The sequence below is a fragment of the Chenopodium album genome, chromosome 7 (genome assembly GCF_948465745.1).
Source record: "Chenopodium album chromosome 7, dcCheAlbu1.1, whole genome shotgun sequence".
Classification (NCBI taxonomy): domain Eukaryota; kingdom Viridiplantae; phylum Streptophyta; class Magnoliopsida; order Caryophyllales; family Amaranthaceae; genus Chenopodium; species Chenopodium album.
This window is the reverse complement of record NC_137840.1, coordinates 736,440-746,723: the sequence shown is the minus strand read 5'-3', so window position 1 is coordinate 746,723 and position 10,284 is coordinate 736,440.

Here is a 10,284-nt window from a genome sequence, read left to right as displayed (position 1 = left end):
CAAAAAGAAGGAAGGAAAATGAACATTTTACACAAAAAAATAATTGTGAATAATTCTAAGGTAATACTTTCAAATTCTCTTATGTTTCATGAATTCTATGTATGTTCTAATAAAAGTTGTTTGCTCATTTGACAAATGAGCAAATAATTTTTTGCTCATTTGCCAAATGAGCATTGAATTGTTTCATGAATTCTCTTATGTTTCAAATTCTCTTATGTTTCATGAATTTTCTGTATGTTCTAATAAAAGCTGTTTGCTCATTTGACAAATGGGCAAATAATTTTTTTCTCATTTGACAAATGAGCATTGAATTATTTGCTCATTTTTAAAATGAGCATTGAATTATTTGCTCATGTGGCAAACTGTTTTGTTCTTTAAATAGGTGAATATTGGTCCCGTTACAACTTTTCGAATGATGAAGGAAATTGTTGGAGGATATGAAAACATTGGTGCATCTATGGAAGATTTCAAAAAATTTCATAGAGATTTAAAAGCATACATTCAAGGAAGCGATGCTCAAATGTTCGTGAATAACTTTACCAACAAAAAGCTGATGTGAAGCGCTTTTTTCTTTGATTTTGAGATGGATGAAGATTATTGCCTTTGTAGAGCATTGTGGGCAGACCCCCTTTGTAAAAAGAGTTATGCTCTATTTGGTGATATGGTATCCTTTGATACCACATACCAAACCAATAGGTAATTCATTTATGTGTTATTACTAGCTATGGCTGAAATTAATGACTTTGTTTTAAATAAAATTAGTTTAATTGCTCATTACTTCTATGTGAAAATTGAATATCCCCATAAGTCTAATATTCTTTGATAAGAGTATGTATATGGGCATTGAATTGCATGTTCATTTGACAAATGAGCATTGAATTATTTGCTCATTTGACAAATGAGCATTGAATTGTTTGCTCATTTCACAAATGTGCATTGAGTTATTTGCTCATATGACAAATGAGCATTCAATTATTTGCACATTTGACAAAAGAGCAAAGAATTGTTTGCTTATTTCACAAATAAGCATTGAGTTATTTGCTCATTTGACAAATGAGCAATCGATTATTTGATAATTTTTCAAATGAGTATTAAATTATTTGCTCATTTAAACTTTATTTTGTATGTGTAAACAGGTACAACATGGTGTTTACTCCATTTACAGGCGTTGACCATCATAAGAATTGCATTAATTTTGCTGCTGGTTTCATAGCAAAGGAAGATATCGTGTCATTTGAATGGTTGTTCAGATCATTCCTCAAGGCAATGGGTGGGAATGAACCTAATTGTATGATCACAGATTAGGATCCAGCAATGAAAATTGCTATTAGAAGTGTGTTTAAGAAGACTGAACATCGGTTCTGTATGTGGCACATAATGAAAAAGTTACCAGATAAGGTGGAGAAATCAATCATGCAAGAAGAAACTGGTTTCCTAAAAAAATTATGTGCTTGCGTTTGGCACCTTGAAATTGAACCTGCTGAGTTTGAAGAAAGGTGGAACAAGGTGATGATTGAATACCACTTGGAACAACATGAATGGTTAGGTTATATGTACAAGATAAGAGACAAGTGGATTCCGGCCTATTTCAGAGATGTGTCCCTTGGAGGAATAATGCGTACAACATCAAGATCCGAAAGTGAAAACAACTTTTTCTGCTCCTTTACCAATCCTCATGTGTCACTTGTTGAGTTTTACTTGAGATATGAAGCTGCAATTGATGCCCAGAGACACACTCAAGGTCAGAATGATAATGATTCAAAGCACAAATATCCTGAGTGCAAAACACCACTAGGGATAGAAAAGCATGCCTCACATTTATATACTAACTCTGTCTTTTATGAATTTCAATACGAGGTTGAAATTGCTTGTTTTTCTTGTGGTGTTAATGAATTGAAGAAAGAAAATGAATTGGAAGTTGCAACAGTAAGTGAAGGAAATCGGACTAGAACATTTGATGTTGTGTTTAATCCAACTAACTATGACACCACATGTTCTTGCAAGCTATTTTATAGGCAAGGAATTCCATGTAGACATATGATTTGGGTTTGGAAAGCAAAAAGGTTTGAAACCATTCCCGAGCAGTATATGCTACACAGGTGGACTACTATGGCATTAAAGAAACCAATTTTTGACTTGGGAGGAAACCTGTTGGAGCAATGTGCTAATATAATAGACAAGAAAAAATTGTTAAATGATTTATGGTCAGAGATACACACTTGTGTAAGTTTGGCAGAAGGCAAAGATGAAGATATTCAAGACCTTGTGATAAATCTTCAAGGAATAAGAAAGGATTTGGAAGCAAAGAGGATTGCAAGAAATAATGAAACAACAGCTGGAAGTGCAAAAAACAAAGAGCAAGACATTGAGCTATTGATTGGAGCTAGTGTGACAACTAAAATAATTGTCAAACCTCCAAAAGTTTCAAAGAATAAAGGGACTGGAGTTCATGTATCAAATGAAGAGACTTCAAAAAAGAAAGCGAGTGAGACTGATGTGTCAAATGTTGAAACAAGAGGTAGAAGTGCAAAAAGGCTTAAGGAGAAAAAGAAAAGGTTGTAGAACAAAACCAAAAAAAGAAGAGATTATGTAGAGGTTGTGGTGAATTGAGTCATCATATTAGAAATTGTCCAAAAAAAGTGTAATGGTACTTTTATATACATATAAGATTTTGTTGAATTTTTATATTTAACTAGATTTTTGGCCCGTTCAATGCACGGGTTGTTACTTGGGTTAATTATTTTCATATGTCGGAAGATTGTTTCATTTCTAAACTTAAAATAAATTTTAAAAAAAAAGTGAGAGAGGGTAGAACCGTGAAAGAAGATGAATGAATTTAGTTAGATATATACACGTGAAGATTGTGGGATATAAAATGACATATTATTTTAAATTATATTTAAATTTTTAGAGATGAAAAGACAATTTTTATTATAATTTATATGTTTATGTAATGTGTATTAATTAAAACATTATTTTATTATGGTGGAAATAAAATACTTCATTTTCTTAGTTGAATTTGCAAGTTGTATAATGCATAAAGACTTAAACATAAATAGATGAGTGACTTGTGAATTGTAATGCCATGTGTCATATGAAAAATTTGTGGTTTGTGTTTTTAAATACTAAGTATAGATAATATATGATTAATTTTGTACTAATCATAGTTTAATGCTTTGCAATATTGTTGAATTGAAAATAGAACATATTCAAATGAGTGACTAAATATTTGTTCATTTCTCAAATGAGCAATAATTTCTTGCTCATTAATCAAATGAGCAAATAGTTAACTACTCATTTTGTCAAATGAGCAAATAATTATTTGCTCATTTGGCAAGTGAGCAAATAATTATTTGCTCATTTAGTGAGCAAATTAGCTATTATATGAACTTGGAACAATTGCACTCTTGTTTCATCTCCCAATCCAAAATCAGCTCTCCTTGGGTCAAATGAGCAAACATATCTTTTCTCAATCATCAAATGAGCAAGTAAGTCTTTGCTCACTTAGCAAATAATCAAAAAAGGTAAAAGCTCATTTCTTAAATGAGCAAAAATAGTTGCTCATTTGTGAAATGAGCAGACATTTCTTTATTCATTTATCAAATGAGCAAGAAATTCTTTGAACATTTATCAAATGAGCAAGAATTCATTGATCTATCATTTAATGAGCAAACATCTGTTTGCTCATTTAACAAATGAACGAATATTTCAAATGAAAATGGCTGTATATAACAAGGTATGTGAAGTAAAAACAAATAAAAGATTGAATTTTAATTCAAATATAATCATAACTATAGTAAAAAAGGGTAGGCTTCTATTGGTAAAATCTGTTTATAAATCAGTTTTACATCATTCAAAGACTACTTAAAAGTAGATAAAATCTTAATTTACCCAGTCCCTAAACCAAAAAAGACAAATCGTCACTACTAACTATTTAATTCCCTAACATTCAGCTTTCTTCAGTCTTTTGCTCTTTCTTCCTTGAACTTTTTCTTCTTCAGGCTCTTCTTTTTCAGCATTTTCTTCTTTGTCAGCAACAGAAACTTTACTTTGCTTTTTCTTCTTCTGAGCAATTTCTTTAACAGATTGAATAGTGTTCACTTCACTTGTAATTATTCCCAGGGTGTACTTTTCACGAAGTTTAGTCAAGATTATCAGCTGCAAAACAAATAACATAATCAAACCCTATACAATTAAGGAGATTTCAATAACATGAGCAAACATGTAAAAGTAACACCACAAGTTGCAGTTGTAACTTGTAAGGCAATGGCCTACGGTATTGCTAGATTAATGGACCATAGACCTCAAAATTAAAGTAAACATTTGATAGGAATCCTTGCTCATTTATGAAATGAACAAGTAAATCCTTCAAACATTTCTTTGCTCATTTGATAAATGAGCAAGTAATTTCTTGCTCATTTAGCAAATAATCAAAAAGTTAATTTCTTAAATGAGCAAAGAATTAGTTGCTCATTTGTGAAATGAGCAAACATTTCTTTGTTAATTTATGAAATGAACAAGTAAATCCTTGCTCATTTGTCAAATGAGCAAACATTTCTTTGCTCATTTGATAAATGAGCAAGTAATTTCTTGCTCATTTAGCAAATAATCAAAAAGTTAATTGCTCATTTCTCAAATGAGCAAAGAATTAGTTGCTCATTTGTGAAATGAGCAAACATTTCTTTGTTCATTTATGAAATGAACAAGTAAGCAAATAGACCAAAACATCTTATTATTAATGAGACTAATCTGAAAGACTTACATTAGTTTTCTTCAAACCAGGATCCCACTTTGCACTACCCATGTATGTTTCCATGAGTCTCATCACTGCAACTCCACAATGCAAATGATTTTTATCCGAAGACTTCCATGAACCATTAATCACAAAAATTTCCATCCGCTTGATATCATTTGCCAAAATAGAACTCTGTACATTTCCTTCACATTGAATAAAGTTTGAAAAAGCAGTTCTCTGAAAATAAAAACATCAAATAAGCAAACATAATAAAATCTGATCATTCAAGTAAAAGAAACAAACATAATGTGAATAGAGATTAACTTTTAAGCCATACCAAATGTTTTAAAATCTGTTTATGATCTCCAGCATCTTCGTTATAATAAAAAAGCTCGATATTACCATTCAGTGTGGTAGTGTTAAAACATACCAAATAGTAATGATCTTCTTCATAAACTGGGAAGAAAAAAAGTTGAATATCCTTGTGTGGTACAACTGATTTCATGTACAAATTCTCAGCAACCTCAAAAAACATCTTATTCCGATGGGCAACAGAATCTATCTCATAGTGAATAAGACAGTCCTACATGTTAAAGAAAAAAAAAATTAATTACAACAAAAAAAACAAAATAATTCAATAAAACAAAATAAATGAAAGAATTTGAACTTGCGGTAGCACTAAGGTCAAAAAAGAAACGAGCAGGAGAATTTGGATCTCTAAACTGCTCATTATAATTCAGAATGCTACACCAAGCATTAATGATCTCTGTATCAACTTTATATTTATTATAAAGCTTCTCAAGATGTAATCTCAAAATTTCAAGACCATTCTCTTCATTAAATACTGGTTCACTGCATAAAAAGAATAAAGAAAGTTAGTATGACTAAAACAAATGGAAGTTAATGTAGAAGATAATAAATTCTATAGACAAAAAAAATACTTACAAACGATTTTTATCATCAGCAAACATTGCTCTCAAGACGCTCATCTGACTGGTGATAATGGATTGTAAATTATCATAATGCCGGACTTAAAAGGTGATCTAAGAAGCACTGATGGCTGAGGTTTACGTTTCTTTGGAATAGAACTCTTCTTTTCAATATCACCTTTTCTCTTATGCACAATTAAAGCTTCTTGAGCATCAGAAATGAGATCTTGAGGATTAGCAATCAGAGCATCACCAACAGCTTGAGAAGCATTAGCAACAGAAGCACCAACTTGTGCAATGACAGAAGCAACTACAGGTTCAGTAGGCGCATTGCTAGGGGGAGAATCAGTTTCTTGAGAAAAGACTCCTAAACTGAATGTAGGAGTTCCAGATCCTTTGACAAGTGAATGTCCTGAAGCAGATTTGAAACTTGAATCTCCAATTTTTTTGAACACATTTTTAGCATCCCTATCTGAACATCCAACATCAGGGATACAACTTGCTATCTGAACACTTTCAGAAGCAATCTTAGTAACATCAATGGGTTCTGATTCATTTGGATGAACAACCATTGCATTGATTGAAGATTCAGCATGCTTTTTGTTGCTTGAAATCTCAGAAAACCTATCCCAAGCTTCAATTACTGTTGGATCTTGCCAATACTCTTCATCTTGGCTAAATGAAAGAGTATTATCTTCAGTCAAAGTTTTGGAGCTCATCTTATGCTCATCACAAATGCCCATGGCATCTTCCTTCAACTTTTGTATCTTCTCGTTGTTTGGAAAATACTTGATGGCAGTTTCATGTTTTTGACTGAAATACATGTATGCCAAGACCAGGTTTGTAGATGTTGTTGCAAGCTCCATAAGGCATTTCTGTAAAAAAAAAAAAAAAAAAAAAAAAAAAAAAAAAAAAAAAAAAAAATACATAAATAAGATAAATATAAATGAGAAGAGTAAATATGAAATGAGCAAAGTGGATATGAAATGAGCAAAGTGGATATGGAATAAGCAAAGTCATATAAAAATGAGCAAATTGAACTTTATATGAGCATTGAAGTTTTTGCTCATTTGACAAATGAGCAAAAAATTAATTGCTCATTTGACAAATGAGCAAAAAATTAAGAACTATAATGCTCCTGCTCACAAGAAATATCCACATATTTATCATATATGAGTTTCACAAGATTGCAGTAACCAAAGACCAACATTTACATAAAATACTTTTTCTATATTCATGAGATGCATATGAGTAATGCAAAAGCACACATATGGCCACTTGCCTCTATGCATCATACTGAGAAGAACTCTAAAAATGAACAAAAAAATAATATTGGTTTCCAGAAAACTCATATAAATACCTTCTTTGGATCTTGTTCACTTTCTTCATTTTTTGTACGAATTGGATCAGATTGTTCCTAACAAATATCCTAACAAATATAAACCAAGCTTACTTATAACACATAACCAATTGCATAATTTGCTCATCTGTCAAATGAGCAAAAAATTATTTGCTCATTTCAAATATGAGCAAGTAATTGCTTACTCATTAGACAAATGAGCAAAAATTAGTTGGTCATTTCCAAAAAGAACAAAGAATATTACAGTATATATGGTTACCTTATTGGCAACTACTTGAGTTTCCACTTCAGAGGGAATGAATTTTTCCTAAATAAAAAACAAAAAAGTTAAAAAAAAGTATGATAAAAAGGAAAAGAATAAAACAGAAAATTATAGTTAAACACCATTTTAGGCTGTGTCATGTTAGAAGAACCAGCATCAAGCTTTTTAGCACGAATATTTCCAAGCCTCCCTTTAAAGAGTTCCAATTTCTCACGTGTTGACAGCATAGTTGCTGTCCACCCTTTCAAGATTGGAATTTCACGTGCAGCTCGAACTTCCTCAAGTACAAATTGATCAACATATAATAACTACAAACAAGTAAGAAAAGAAAAATTAGTAAATTAAAAATCAACAAATAAGTAAGAAATACTACATTAAAAATAAACAAAAATTATAGTAATACCATAAGAAACAATAAAGACCCAGGAAAAGAACGAGTTGGACGTTCTTCCCATAAAAGCTTGCCCTTCACGAGAGAATCAAGGATATACTTTGACCAATTCAAGTCCTTGATTTTATCAACATCAGAAAGAAATGTAAGAATATCATAATTAATATTCATGTTTTGTTTCCCTGACAAAAAAAATAAGCAAAACAAAAGAGAAATGAGCAAATAGAAATTTAAGTGAGCAAAATAAAATAGAAATGAACAAACTAAATTGAAAATGAGCAAACTAAATTGAAAATGAGCAAATTGAAAGTAAAATGAGCATAATAAAAATAAGAAGACTACCATCCATCAGTGTAGACACACAAAGAACTACAAAGTTCCGTTTGAACATAGCACCAGCTGACGTATGCTCCTTCAAAAACTCTTTAAGCTCCCCTATTTTGATAGAGAGTGAGTTGATTTGGAATTGCTTTTTCCATTGCTGAATGACTTTTTTATTTCTGGAAAAATTATTTTTATCAATCTCTATGCCCCATATTGGCAACCCAAGAACTTCATGCACATGGTCTTCAGTAATACGGAAAGGATCAGAATCAGGAATATTTAATGAGCACGTCTTAGCATCAAAGTGTTGCACCAACCATAAACCCAACCGCAAAGGCAGTTGGGTCACCTTCAAAAACTCCATCGACCCAAATCCTATATCTCTAACTGCTTTCAACTGATTTTGTGAAAGTAAAACTGATTCCATAACTTGAACAATGGATGAGGGTAACATTTGACTATGCAATGTCCCATGAATGTGAGACTTCAAACCTTCCACTTCATTGCCTGACTTCAAACCTTGCAATTCATTGCTGGATTTCATCTCCACTACCTTAATCATCTGTTTTTCTTTTTTTAATGTGTCCTTTAAAACCATTTTTCCTTTGTCATTAGAAGATCCTGTCTTGAAACTCATTCCTTTATATTATGGTTGTGTAGAACGACCAACAACTCCTAATTGTGCTGGCCCTGCTGCATCTTCGTCACCACCAACAACTCCTAACTGTGATGCCCCTGCTGCATCTTGGTCACCACCAACTCTTAACTGTGCTGCCCCTGCTGCATCTTGGTCACCACCAATAACTCTTAACTGTCCCGCCCCTGCTGCATCTTGCTCACCAACATTAACAGCAGAATTTGTCTCAACAGATGTCCTGCTCAACAAAATAGGTATCCTTGATGTCAAATGAGCAAATACTTAGCTACTAATTTAACAAAATGAACAAAAACTTAAATGCTCATTTCTCAAATGAGCAAATAGTTAATTGCTCATTTCTCAAATGAGCAAATAGTTAAATGCTCATTTGTCAAATGAGCAAATACTTAGTGCTAAAATGAAAAACAAAACATAAAATGAAAAAGTTATCAACTACTTTTAAACCTGTGAAGAAGTTAGAGAACTTGTTTTTAAACTCAAATTCTTTCTCACTGATATCTACTTTAAGACTTGATGTGCAACATAATGAACTAACTTCTAGGCTTCTGATGTGAAAAGCCGAACAGTAAAACGCCTTCAAACTATCAGTTTCTTGGCTTCTAATGTGAAAAGCCGAACTAAGTACACGACGAAGTTGGTAGCTTTGTGGTGACGATAGTAATAACATTGCACAGGGAATTTTGATTGTGATAATTTCTAAGACAAACAAAGGAGATGAGAGCCCTGTACTCCCATCTTAAACTGTTTTTTTTCCTATTTGCTTTCACATACAAATATTAACCTGTGGCAGTTTTAGATGTATTGAAAATTACTTCCCAACATAATCTACAACTTTTTATTGCTTGTAACTGTCAATTAAAAAGCTAATATTTCATAAATGAACAACAAAACATAAAATGAACAAGTTATCAACTAATCTACAAGAACTCCCATACAAGTAATACAACTAATCAACTAATCTACAACAACAACAAAAATAATAATAACTCAAATAATAAAAATAAAATGAGCAGAAACACATACATTGTATTTTCTTGAGGAACATTTGCAGAATCCATAGCAATTACTTCTAGGTTTCCAAAAAAACAAAGAAAATGTAAGATAATTACTCATATGAAGCAAAATTAAAACTAAAATCAACTAATAATTACTCAAATAAAGCTATAATCAAACAAAAAATAAGATAAAACCAGAAAATAAAACATAATTGAGAACTAAAGTAAACCGAAAATCAAATTAAAATACACAAAATAATTAAAATACCTAAAATCAACATAATAGCACAAATTATCAGTGAATTGTAGGTTTCCAAAAAAAACGAAAAAACTGGACAATAACGAAAATACGCAAAATCAACTTGATAACTACTCAAAAAAACGAAAATAAAACTAAAATCAATGAAAAAAACAAAGTAAAACATTATCGACAGAAATTGATAAACAATGTGAGCTGAAATCAGCGAAAATCAAAATGAAAATCAACAAATGTAACTGAATGTGACCTAAAATTAATTGAAAAACACGAAAATATAAACAATAAACTTACCTTGAAAAAGAATTGATGAAGATTGAAGGAGTAGTGATGAAAAATCAGAGAGAATAGCAGAGAGAAAGAGAGTAGAAAAT